The sequence below is a fragment of the Bos indicus x Bos taurus genome, chromosome X (assembly GCF_003369695.1).
Source record: "Bos indicus x Bos taurus breed Angus x Brahman F1 hybrid chromosome X, Bos_hybrid_MaternalHap_v2.0, whole genome shotgun sequence".
Classification (NCBI taxonomy): domain Eukaryota; kingdom Metazoa; phylum Chordata; class Mammalia; order Artiodactyla; family Bovidae; genus Bos; species Bos indicus x Bos taurus.
The window spans coordinates 50,455,125-50,468,360 of record NC_040105.1 but is presented as its reverse complement, the minus strand read 5'-3'; the positions used below and the strand labels follow the sequence as shown (position 1 = coordinate 50,468,360).

Sequence of the window (13,236 nt, the reverse complement as noted above, 5' to 3'; positions counted from 1 at the left end):
CCATGATCCAGAGGTAAGTGAAGGGATGCCTCATACCACCTCCCTGCCAGGAGATAGATAACCAGTTTTGAGAGTTCATTAAGGTCTTTTCTAGCCTGAGTTCACTGGGATCATCATTCAGGGTCCTTACCTTGGCTCCTTAAAACATTGGGCACCATTATCCATTTGCGGACTGGTGTCTACACCTTCAGACATTTCCCCTCCCGTAGACTTCGTATAAAACAGAAAAGAAGGTGCTTAGCCTCACAGCCCTTCCCTGAGATTTCCTGGGCTGAAATCTGAGGGTTGGGATGGATGCAATGAGTCCTCACTCAGGTTCCTCAATTGGGCTCCCGGTAGAGAAGCTCCAATTTCTCCTGAAGTGATGACTGCTTGATAGTAAAAGCCAATCACTCCATGTCCCAAAAGCAGGAAGTGAAGATGACCTTATCTTACCAAACATGGTCTCCTGACGACAAAATCTGGTGCAGGCAGGTTGATGTCCCTGTGGACCCACACAAGATCCCAATTCAAGTTCTAAAATATGTTTTGCTTCTGGTTTCTCCTATATGTCTTTTTGAAAGTAAAATTTTTTTACAATATTACAATATTAATTTATAATAGTGTACAAGTTTCTGCCACACATCAATATGAATCAGCCATAGGTGTATCTTATGTCTCCTCCATCTGGAAACTCCCTCCTACGTCACACCTCTCTTAAGTTATCACAGAGCACTGGCTTTGAACTCCCTGGTCATAAAACTACTTCCTACTGGTTATCTATTTTCCATATGATAATGTGTACATTTTCAGTGTTACTCTCTCAATCTGCTCCTCCCTCTCCTTCCCCCACTGGGTCCATGAGTGTGTTCTCTATGTCAGCATCCCCAGGCTGCCCTGCAAATATGTTCATAAGTACCATCTTTCTGGATTCCATATATATGCATTAATATATGATATTGGCTTTCCTCTTTCTGACTTAATTCACTCTGCTTACAAAAACTAGGAATAAAACTACCACATAAGCCAACAACCCCACTAGTGGTCATATACCCTGAGGAAATGGTAACGGAAAAAGACACTTGTACTCGTGTTCACTGCAGCACTATTTACAATAGCCACGACATAGAAGCAACCAAGCTCTACATTTGACTCATGACAGGGTCTAAGGTTTCTCCCTCTGCTGACCACTCAATTCAGACCAAGACCCTTACTTCCCCATTAGCCCACAGTGGGGACAGACATGTATCCTTGAGGTCTCCCAGGGATGACAACAGAGCGATGTGCTCTGAATGACGTGGTGTGGAACATTCACATCCCCCAAGGTTCTCACCATCCACCAGGACACCTGAAACCCTCCCTTGTCAACCTGAGGCTGCCCCCACTGACCTGGTCTCTCACTTCCCTGAGATGTCCCAGGAAGTGTCATGTCAAAACGCCCGATTCTCCCACTCCTGAAAATAGGACTGGCGCCTTATGTGACTCCATTTCTTATGGGAGGAGCCCCCATCCTCATTCAGCGTCACAGCCATTAATATTGTTGCAGACTAGGTCCCTTTGTTGAACTGGGTTTATTCCATTACAGCAAGGCTCTCACTTCCCCAAAACCACCTCCAGTGGACACCAGGGGGCACCACAGTTGGCCAGCTGTAACCGGCGCCTCCTAGAGCCCAGTACAGGGGGGCCGCTCAGTGTCGTCCCCTTGGCGGTGTCGAAGTCTGCTTATCAGCCCTCAGGTCCCTCATCTCGGACCTAGACCTCCTCCGGGGGTAGAATCCGGGCCTATCCCCATAGACAAACGCCTTAGCCTGAGACACTCTAGACCACATTCAGCCGATAGCTCTGAGGGACTCATAAGAACCATATCACAGGGGTGGGATGTGGATGGGTCACTTTTATTACTGGGAGGGTTGGGAAAGACCCATGAGCTACATTCACGTCCTCACCTTGGTTCCGGACGAGTCCTGAACACTAAGTGTCCGCCATACGGTCGCCGCGGCTACCGGTCGATCCGCTGGCTTTCAAAGCGGAAGTGGAGGGGAGCTGCGTAAGGTCCTACGTGGGGTCTCCCAGGGATGACGGCAGGGGCAGCATGCTATGGGAACCCCGGTAGCTCAATATTCATTCGTCCTTGGGTCCTCCTTGTGCAGTGTATCGGAGCCCAGGATGCCCCCTCCCATGAACCCAAGTCTTCCAGCTCCCAAACAGAGCCCTCGCCTTCCCAAGTCCCTAGTGGTGGGAGGCCAGCTCTGCTCTGAGCATCTCTGCTTGTCAGGTGGGTTGCCACTCTGTGAGCCTCCTTCGTTGGGTGAGAGATCCTCTCACTAGCACTGATGGTCCTCACCTTAAGTCCGGTTATGGTCAAGACACCCCCATCTGCACATCTGGCTTCTGATCTGGCTAGAGGAGACTCAGCCCTCCCTAAGATCACACAGGTTGAATGAGCGGACCACTCAGAAGGAGCTCCTGTGGGCTAAGAATTTACAGAATTCTGTTTGGCTCCCTCTGCAGGGGTCCCCGCTAACACTCAGCATCGCATGTGAAGTCCTCCTTGGATTCAGGTCTCTCCCTCTGCGAAACTGCAGCTGATTGTATTAGACAGAGGTCTCACCTCGCTAAGACTTTCTAGACTGAAATCAACCTGACATCTGTGCCCAGAGCTTCCTGGGGACCACAGCATCAGTGATTTTCCAGGGCCTCCTTTTAGAGTATATGCTACTGTGAGTCCACTTTCACATCTTCACATTGACACATGACGAATCCTGTAACTTGACTCTGTTTTACGAAGCTTCTTGTCTTACATCAAGGTCCTAGTCTCCTGAGAATTCCAAGTTGGAAGTCAGGATAATCCTCATGTGATCCTAGTCCATCAGGGCCTCTGAGAATAGGCAGTGGGGATGCAACTTGAGTCCTTCTGATTCCTCTTGCTTAGCATCCTCACTACATCTACCACAGCCTGGGACTGCTCCTTCTACTGAGCTAAGATTCCTCTTCTTAGTCTTTGGGTGACCACTATATTCAGGGAAGATTGTCCCTCAGTCCTCCTTCATGGAGGTTCCCATATCAGCTTCTGTCCCTCGATTAAAGGCTTCCTGGGGAATGCATATTCCTACAAATAGTGAGCAGTACCCTCTAGCAAATCTTGGAGAAAACGGGTCTCAGTCCCAAAAGTGATGTAAGATTAGGAAAATGCAGCAGAAATTAAGGAACTCAGGACAGATGTTATGATGTCAAAGAGATAGAGGTGATATATTCCTGCTCTTCAGCCAGATTTAGGGTGTGTGCTTAATCGCTCAGTCATGTCCCACTCTTTGTGACCCCATGTACTGTAGCCCGGCTGGCTCCTCTGCCCATGCAGATTCTCCAGGCAAGAATACTGAAGTGTGTTACATGCCCTCCACCAGGGATTGTGCCCAACCCAGAGATCGAACTCAGGTCTCCTGCATTGCAGGCGAATTCTGTACCATCTGAGTCACCAGATTCAGCGTAGTTCTAAAATATTTACTTTTGGCACCTCCCTGTTGGTCCAGTGGTTATGCGCTCCCAATGCAGGGGTCCTAGGTTTGATCCCTCGTCAGGTAACTTGATCCCACTTCCCGCAACTAAAAATCTCACATCCAACAACTAAGAGTTCACGTGCCACACCTAAAATCTCACATTCCACAACTAAAGAGCCTGCATGTGGCAACAAAGATCCCAAGTGTCACAACTAAGACCCAGAGCAGTCAAAAAATAAATAGAAATAACTATTTTTAATTAAAACATATAAAATTACTTTCTACATAGAAGGATAGCGCCAGATAATCTTGTAAGCCCTCGATCACTTGAGGGTGTTTGAATTGCACATGCAGGTGATCATATGCTAACTGAGAATTACCCCCTTCTCCCCTTTATTCACACCTCTTAATTATTATGGTGTTTATATTGCCTTGGCTATGTATTTCATCCCAGTGTTTTCATCACAGAGTCCTTCTTTCTGTCACTCAAGATACATGTTGAAGTGCTAGAAGACAGTGAATTAACTGACTCATGAGCACCTCAGATCGGGACAAGTGGAAGGGTACATGCTGTGGTTAAATTCAGACCAGCGCTCTAGTCCCAGCTCTGCCTCATATCAGTTGTGTGGACTTGGGTCCATCCCCAAACTCGGGGAGCCTCAGGTGAAGTGGCTTTTGTAGGGCCAGTGGCATGTAGCTAAAGCACCTGGCACACTGCCTGGACCACACTGAGACTTTACACAATATCTGTTTTTACTATGATTATGAATAGTTTCATCCTGGAGGATACCACCGACCCTGAGGAATCTTTTAAATCCAGGAGATGTCAGAGAATCTGTGGCATTCTAGCACATGGAACACCAAATCAGTCCAAAATGCTGTTTAGAAAGAATCTTTCATTTCCACTACTAGATCGTATTTTGAGTGTGGGGGTATGTTTTTAACTGAATGAAACTCGAAGAATCTAAATTTGATTCTGAGACTAATTCTGTCTTCCTTCCCGGCTGCTCTTTCATCTGAACAACTCCTAGAGACTTCCTTAGTGGTCCAGGGGTTAAGACTCTGCACTCCCAATGCAGGAGGCCCGGGTTCCACTGCTGATCAGGGAACTAGGTCCCACATGCCACAGCTTTGCCGCAACTAACAGTTCACAAGCCACACCTAAAGATCCTATATGCCACAACTGAAACATTCCTCATGCTGCAACTAAAGAACTCGCAGGCTGCAAGGAAGATCAAGGATCCTGCGTGCCAAAGGTAAGACCAAGCATAGCCAAATACATAAGTAACTAAATAAAATAAGCCCGCATCTTCATCAATTTCACCATCACCTAAAATAGACTCACCTCATAGACTTTGGTGGAATTATCAACGTAGCCAAAAACGCTGAATGGAATGCCCTTTCAATAAAATGAGCTCTGTTTCCACGACTCACAGCAAAGAGTGTTAGCCCACTAGCTTCTGAGTTTCCGGTTTCATTCTACTATTACTTTTATTTCACAGAATCTCCTTGGAGATGATATGCATGAAACATCTAGGTTGTGCACTGTGTTCACGGGCACTGGGACAGGAGCACAGGGCACATTCCATCCCCTCCCTAGGGGGGATTTCTCTCTGGTCTACTTGTGTTGCTGTTTAGTCACTCGGTGGTATCTGACCCTTTTCTACCCCATGGACTGAACAGATTGCTCTGTCCATGGGATTCTCCAGGCAAAATACTGGATTGGGTAGCCATTTCCTCCTCCAGGGGCAGCTTCCTGACCCAGGGATTGAACCCATGTCTCCTGCATTGGCAGGCGGGTTCCTTACAACTGAGCCACCTGGGAAGCCCCATAATTCCAAAGCAATTGTTCGGGGTAGTTTTCCATTCCAGGCTTAAGTCTCTCAACTTTGAGACCCGCCATCTGAGGGTCTGACCCCTATTCAGTGTTTCCACAGCCTCCCTGGTGGGCTCGCCCTGTAGCCTAACTTAAAACTACCTTCCACTGCCAGACTTTTATTGTCCTAAAGTCTCCAAGTGCCTTGCCTCAGTGTATTTACACTAGACTCCTCATGAGGAAGCCCTCAATCCCCTCACCTCCTTACACCTCATTTTTATTGGGCCCCTAGATCTCAGTTCACCAGCTACTTTAGATGAATGCTGCTCTTAGACACTAGAATTCTATAAGAAGGGGTTGAGTTTATTTTTCTTAGCATCCCCAAAACCACCCAGAAGCCTTCCAAAGAGCAGATGCTAAATTGATATTTGAACAACTATAGTGCAAGTGTGCAAGAAAGCAATGTTACTGGGATTTCACTTCTTCCACATTCTTAAATAAGCGAAGCCAATCCAGGTAAATAAACTTCAATTTTACAAAGAAAGACTAAACAAATAAAACAGACGAAGAAATGAATACTTCTTAAAATTTTTTTCTGTATCTGATAATCACACAGACTTCACTGTGGAAAAATTTCCATTTTCACAAAAAAAATCCATATTGCAATATCATGTTATCTTGTTCCGAATGACAAGAAATGATTCAAGGATTTCAGTCTGTGCTATGTAATACGAAATTTCTTAGTTTTCAACTTGATAATCTGCAGTACATGTCAGAGGTGTGCCATTAGTGTACTTGGAATCTGAAGCTAAACACATCTTTAATTAAAAGGAACAATATTTAAAAACAGAAAAAAGAAAAACCTCCAATTTGTGCATATTGTATTGGAACACAAATAAATACCTTATACGCTGAATTTCCATGAGCCCCACCGTGGCCCTCCACTAGTGGGAAGTTTGCCTGCTTTCTTGAAATGCAATGTGAAATATCTGCTCAGACTTCACTAGGGGTGGGAGGAAATTTGGACATGCTCGGGAAAGTGCACTGGCCCTGGCACCATAGGAGCCCTGGCTGCAGCTCTGGCTCTGGCTCTGTCTTCTTCAGCTCTCAAAGCCTCTTCATACCAGAATGGGAAGGCACTTGACTTGGTATCATTGACATTAGCCCCAAACTCCCACATTCTTTTATATATCTATATCTATCATGGAAGCACTCCATATTAGTTTACAAAATTGTACTCATTCCTTTTTATAGCTTTGTAGTACTCCACTCTGTGCATATATCATGTTCCCTCAATTAACATGTGCATGGACATTTATGTATTTTCATATGGTTGTGGATGTCTCTTCAGATTTAATTTCTGAAAACACTGAATTACTGGCTCAAATATAAAAGAACATTTAATTTTCTGACTACCAAATTGTATTTACACTCTAATCTCATTCTTTGATATGTAGCTCTCAAAGAATGAGATCAGTATATTCTCTAACACTATATACAAAAGTAAACAGAAAAGGGATTAAAGACTTAGCTATAAGAGTGAAAACCATAAAACTCTTAGAAGATAATATGAGCAGAACACTCTTTGACATAAATCATAACAATATTTTTTTGGATCTGTCTCTGAAAGCTAGGGAAATAAAAGCAAAAGTAAATAAATGTGTTGTAATTAAAGTTAAAAGCTTTTGCACAGCAAAGGAAACCATCAACAAAATGAAAAGCCAACCTATTATATCGGATAAAATATTTGCCAATGATGTAAGCAATAAGGGGTTAATATCCAAAATATATAAACAGTTGATATAACAGTCTAAAAAAAATCAAGAAAAAGATGGGCGGAAGACTTAAATGCACATTTTTCCAAAGAAGACATACAAATAGCTGAGAGGCACATGAAATGATGTTCAACATCGTTAATCGTCCTATGAATGCAAATTTAAACCACAATGAGGTATTATCTTATACCTATCAGAAGGGCTATCATTCAAAAGGAACAGAAGTAACAAATGTTGGTGAGCATGTGGACAAGATCTATACACTGTTGGTGGGAATATCAATTGGTGCAGCCACCATGGATAACAGTAAGGAGCGTGCTCAAAATCTAAAAAGAGAACTAACACATGACCCAGCAATCGCACTCCTGGTTGTATATCTGAAAAAAAAAAATAAAAAAGAACCCACTAATTTGGATGGTCTCCGTCAGGTACTCGATGCTTGTCTGAGTCTAAGGGTTTGCACTGCTTGTTTCCCCTTCCCCTCCAGCCTCATCTACTCTCTGCCAGTGACCCCACCCCAGTCCAACCTCTCTGTTTATTAAGAAGGGACCTGTGCCTGGCAGAGCCAGTGTGAGATGAAGAGATAGTCCTTCCCAGCCACCAGATAATCAGGAGTTTTGGCCGGACCTTTGAGTACACACTGAGACAGTGAGGAGTCAGACAAAAAGCACAGATGGTGGCACTGAAATGGATTAATAAGGAACTTAGTGATGTCGCCAGGGACCCTCCAGCACAATATTCTGCAGGTCCAGTTGGGGATGATACATTTCATGGGCAAATCACAATTACGAAAAAGAACGGCAACCCATATCAAGGCAGTTTATTCTCTGGGACAATTCATTTCCCTAAAGACTACCTGTTCATACTACCTAAGGTTGCATTTGCAACAGAATTTATCATCCAGACATGAACACTAATGGCAACACTCCGTTCGCTACTCTAGGATCACTGTCGTCTCTTGCTTTCATGATTTCTAAAGTTCTGGTATCCATTTGTTCACTGCTATGTGATCCGAACCCAGATGATAGCCTACCAAGTGCCAGAGGTTGCATAGATCTATAAAACAGAAATAAGTACAAAAGAATTTTTCAGGAATGTACTCAGAAGTATGCCATGTGATGCTACCTTAAAGTCAGAATAACTTGCATTAAAGCTTGAATAAACTTTCAGTTCAGTTCAGTCGCTCAGTCGACTCTTTGCGACCCCATGAATTGCAGCATGCAGGGCCTCCCTTTCCATCACCAATTCCCGCAGTTCACTCAGACTCACATCTGAGTCGGTGATGCCATCCAGCCATCTCATCCTCTGTCACAGTCTTTTCCAATGAGACAACTCTTCACATGAGGTGGCCAAAGTACTGGAGTTTCAGCTTTAGCATCATTCCTTCCAAAGAACACCCAGGACTGATCTCCTTTAGAATGGACTGGTTGGATCTCCTTGCAGTCCAAGGGACTCTCAAGAGTCTTCTCCAACAGCACAGTTCAAAAGCATCAATTCTTCAGCACTCAACTTACTTTAAATTACTGCTAAAAAAAAAAAAAAAAACACTCATTTGAAAAGATCTACACACATACAATGGAATATTACTCAGTTATAAAAAAGAATGAACTTTTGCCATTTTCAAGAACACGGATTGATTGGAAGGCATTATGTTAACTGAAATATGTGAGAGAGAGGAAGGCAAATGCTGTATAATACCATTTATATGGAGAATTAAAAAATAAAACACAGATGAAGCAGACTCACAGATACAGAGAACAAGCTAGCAGTGGTTACCAGGGGAGAGCAGCAAGGGGGAGGGTAAGGGCAGGGATAGAAGATTAAGAGGTGCAAACTAATATGTATAAAATAGATAAGCTACAAGGATATACTGCAAAACAAAGGGGATATACCGATATTTTATAATAACTATAAATGCAACATCACATTTATAAATTGTGAATCACTTTGTTGTGTCCCTGAAACATAAAATATTGTACATCAACTATGAAAATGAAGTGAAAGTGTTAGTTGCTCAGTCTTGTTCAACTCTTTTTGACCCTAAGGACAGTAGCCCGCCAGGCTCCTCTATGGATGGAATTCTCCAAGTAAGAATTACCCACTGGAGTGGGTAACCATTCCCTTCTCCAGGAGATCTTCCTGAGTAAGTGATCAAACCCAGGTCTCCTACATTGCAGGCAGATTCTTTGTCATCTGAGCTACCAGGGAAGCCCACAACAACTATACCTCACTTTAAAAATATATATATACTCCCAAATCATCCCACCCTCTCCCTCTCCCACAGAGTCCAAAAGACTGTTCTATACATCAGTGTCTGTTTTGCTGTCTCGTATACAGGGTTATTGGGATGACCCAGAGGAATGGTATGGGGAGGGAGGAGGGAGGAGGGTTCAGGATGGGGAACACATGTATACCTGTGGCAGATTCATTTTGATATATGGCAAAACCAATACAATATTGTAAAGTTAAAAAATAAAATACAATTAAATAAATATTCTCTCAGGAACTTTCACATATACAATACAGTATTATTAACTATGCGCTTCCCTGGTGGCTCAGTGGTAAAGAATCTGCCTGTTGATGCAGGAGAGACGGGTTCAATTCCTGGGTCGGGAAGATGCCCTGGAGGAGGACACAGCAACCCAATCCAGTATTCTTGCATGGAAAATTCCAGACAGAGGAGGCTGGTAAGCTACAATCCATGGGGTTGCAGAGAGTAGGAAACCACTTGGCCACTAGCAACAACAATGATCAACTATAGTCACAATGCTGTACATTATATCCCTGCTGCTGCTGCTGCTGCTATGTTGCTTCAGTCGTGTCCGACTCTGTGCGACCCCATAGACAGCAGCCCACCAGGCTCCCTCATCCCTGGGATTCTCCAGGCAAGAACACTAGGGCTTCTTTATTTTGTAAGTGAAAGTTGTGAATGTTTATGCCATTTGGACACTTACACCCATTTCATCCATCCTCCAACCCCCTCTTGTGGCAACCGCCAATCTACAACATGATGGACCTAGAGATCATTACTGATTGAAGTGACTCAGAGAAGGAGAAATATTATATGACATATCTTAGATGTATAATTTAAAAAGAGATGATACAAATGAATTTAAGTACAAAATGGAAAGACTTACAGTCTCAGAGAACAAATTTATGGTTGCCGCTGGGGAACGATGTGGGACAGGGATAGTTAGGGGATTTCCGATGGACATGTACACACTGCTATATTTAAAATGGATAAGCAACAAGGTTGTACCGTGTAACACAGGGAACTCTGCTTAGTATTATGTGGCAGTATTGATGGAGGTTTGGGGGAGAGTGGATACGTGTATATGTATGGCTGAGTCCCTTCACTGTTCACCTGAAAACTGTCACAATATTGTTAATTTGCTATACCTCAACACAAAATAAAAAAGCTAAAATTTTACAAACACTGTGCCTGCAGTGCAAGGGCTGTGAGTTCAGACCCTGGTTGGGGAATTAAGATCCCATGTGCCACATAGCAAACCAATCCACAAAATATCATCACAGAAAAAAGTGATGGGGATCCATGAAAGAAATAATTGATAAGCTAGATTTTATTCCCTTCAAACTTCTGCTCTATAAAAATACATCAATAGAACAACAAGATGAGCCATAGTCTAGGAGAAAATATTTGCAAAAGACATATCTGATGAAGGCTCTAATCTAAAATATACAAAGAACTCTTAATATTAATAAGAAGAAAACATTTCATAAAAAATGGACAAAAGATTGGAATAGATACCTTGCCCAGGAAGATACAGAGATGGCAAACAAGCATATGGAAAGATGCTCCACATCATATACCATTAGGGAACTGCAAATTAAAAAAACAAGCAGATACCACGACATGCCTTTCAGAATGGCCAGCGTTCAAAGACTGACAACACCAAATGCTGGTAAGGACGTGAATCAATAAGAACACTCATTCCTCAGTGGTGGTGATGCAAAATGGTAGAGCCACTTTGGAAGACAGTTTGCAAGTTTCTTAGTAAACTATACATATTCAACACTGCTGGTACGAATATAAATTGGTACAGCCAATTTACAGGGAAAACAGTGTAGCAGTTCCTCAAAAAATGAAAAATAACACATAATACTTTCCACATTCCACTACTATCCAAAGGAACTGAAATCAGGACCTCGAAGAGAGCTCTGCACTCCCATGTTCATTGCAGCACTACTCACAATGGCCAAGAAAGGGAAGCATCCTAGGTGTCCAGTGACAGATGAATGGATAAAAAAGATGCAAAATACACATATAATGGAACACCATTCAGCCTTAAAAAGAAGCTAACCTCTCCAGTTATTACAGCGTGCATGAACCAAGAGGACCTTCTGCTAGAGTGAAATAAGCCAAACACAGAAAGACAAATACTGCATGTCATTTATATGAAGAATCTAAAATGCTCAAAGTCAAAAAAACAGAGAGCAGAGTGGTGGTTGCCATGGTCTATGGGAGGGTGAATGAGAAGGAATTGTAGACTTAAAAAACATTCACAGTCTATACATGAGACAGGGTGTTCAGGGCTGGTGCACTGGGATGACCCTGAGAGATGGGATGGGGAGGGAGGTGGGAGCCGGGTCAGGAAAGGGAACAATGCACACCCATGGCTGATTCATGTCAATGTATGGCAAAAGCCACTACAATATTGTAAATAGCCTCCAATTAAAATAAATAAATTAAAAGAAAAAAAAAAAAAAAACATTCACAGCTTAAAAGCTGACAGGTATGTTCTCTTTGGTACAAACATTTAGGACTTCATCCCAGGAGGCAGCGTCTCCAGTAATCCTGAGAGAACTCCTCCAAAGAAGGGAGGGGAGGAGCCAGGTTACATAGAAGTTTTGCAACAAAGGGCAGGTAGTCTGAATATCAAAAGATTATGATAAATGAAGGAAAACCAGATAACCCTGGTTAAGGAATTTAGCATTTTTCCATATATGGAAAGATGCAAGAATCGGGGCTCACTGAAATCATTCCTTTGATATGAACTTCACATATCTGGGGCCCGTATCCTGTATTTTTACATGCTGTGTTCCCTCAGGGTTCACCATCCGTGGTGGCTGCAACTGTCAATAACTGACAGTATTTATTCACTGATACAGCAGGCAGCATTCCAATTCTCAGTATTAATCAAAAGTTACAAAGTTTAATTATACAAAACGAATAAGTTCTAGGGATCTACTATATAATATAGAGCTTATAGTTAAAAATACTATATTGTACACTCTCTAAGAGGTCAAATCTTATGGCAAGTGTTCTTATCCCAGACACAAAACATAAAGGGTGAGAAGGCATCTGTCAAAATGGCCATCATCAAAAAGTCTATAAACAATAAATGCTGGAGAGGGTGTGGAGAAAAGGGAACTCTCTTGCATTGTTGGTGGGAATGTAAATTGATACAGCCTCTATGGAGAAGACTATAAAGTTTCCTAAAAAATTAGGAATAAAATTACCACATGACCCAACCATCCCACTACTGGGCATAAACCCTTAGGACACCATAACTGAATAAGACACATGTACTCCAATGTTCATTGCAGCACTATTTACAACATATAGGCCACAGAAGCAACCCAGATGTCCATCGCTGAATGGATAAAGGAGCTCTGGTTTCTGTATATGATGAAGTACTACTCAGCCATAAAAAGACCATATTTGAGTGAGTTCCAATGTAGTGGGTGAACTTAGGGCCTATTATACAGAGTGAAAAAAGTCAGAAAGAGAAATATAAACATCGTATCCTGACACATACATGGAATCTAGGAGACAGCATTGATGAATGTATTTGCAGGGCAGGATGGAGATGCAGACATAGAGGACAGACTTGGTGACACAGGGGTGGATGAGAGGGAGGGACAAACCGAGAGCAATACTGAAACATACACATTACCATATGGAACATCGACAGCCAATGGGGATTTCCTGGGTGATGCAGGGAGCTCAAACTGGTGCTCTGTGAAAACCTAGACGGGTGGGAAGAAGTGGGAGGTGGGGGGATGTTCAAGGGGGAGGGGACATATGTATACCTATGGCCGATTCATGTTGATATATGGCAGAAACCAACACAATAGTGTAAAGCAACTACACTCCGATTAAAAATAAATTTAAAAAAGGATAAGAAGGGAATTTTGGAGGTAATGG

The 13,236-nt window shown here is 42.9% G+C and overlaps 1 protein-coding gene and 1 pseudogene across 5 annotated transcripts in view; one reads left to right on the top strand and one right to left on the bottom strand.

Annotated features, from left to right (window-relative positions):
• PFKFB1 (6-phosphofructo-2-kinase/fructose-2,6-biphosphatase 1) overlaps nucleotides 1–13,236 on the bottom strand; it is a 373,849-nt gene that overhangs the window by 180,904 nt on the left and 179,709 nt on the right. The gene's annotated exons all lie outside the window — the stretch shown is intronic.
• Nucleotides 7,696–8,260, top strand: LOC113886945 (annotated as a pseudogene).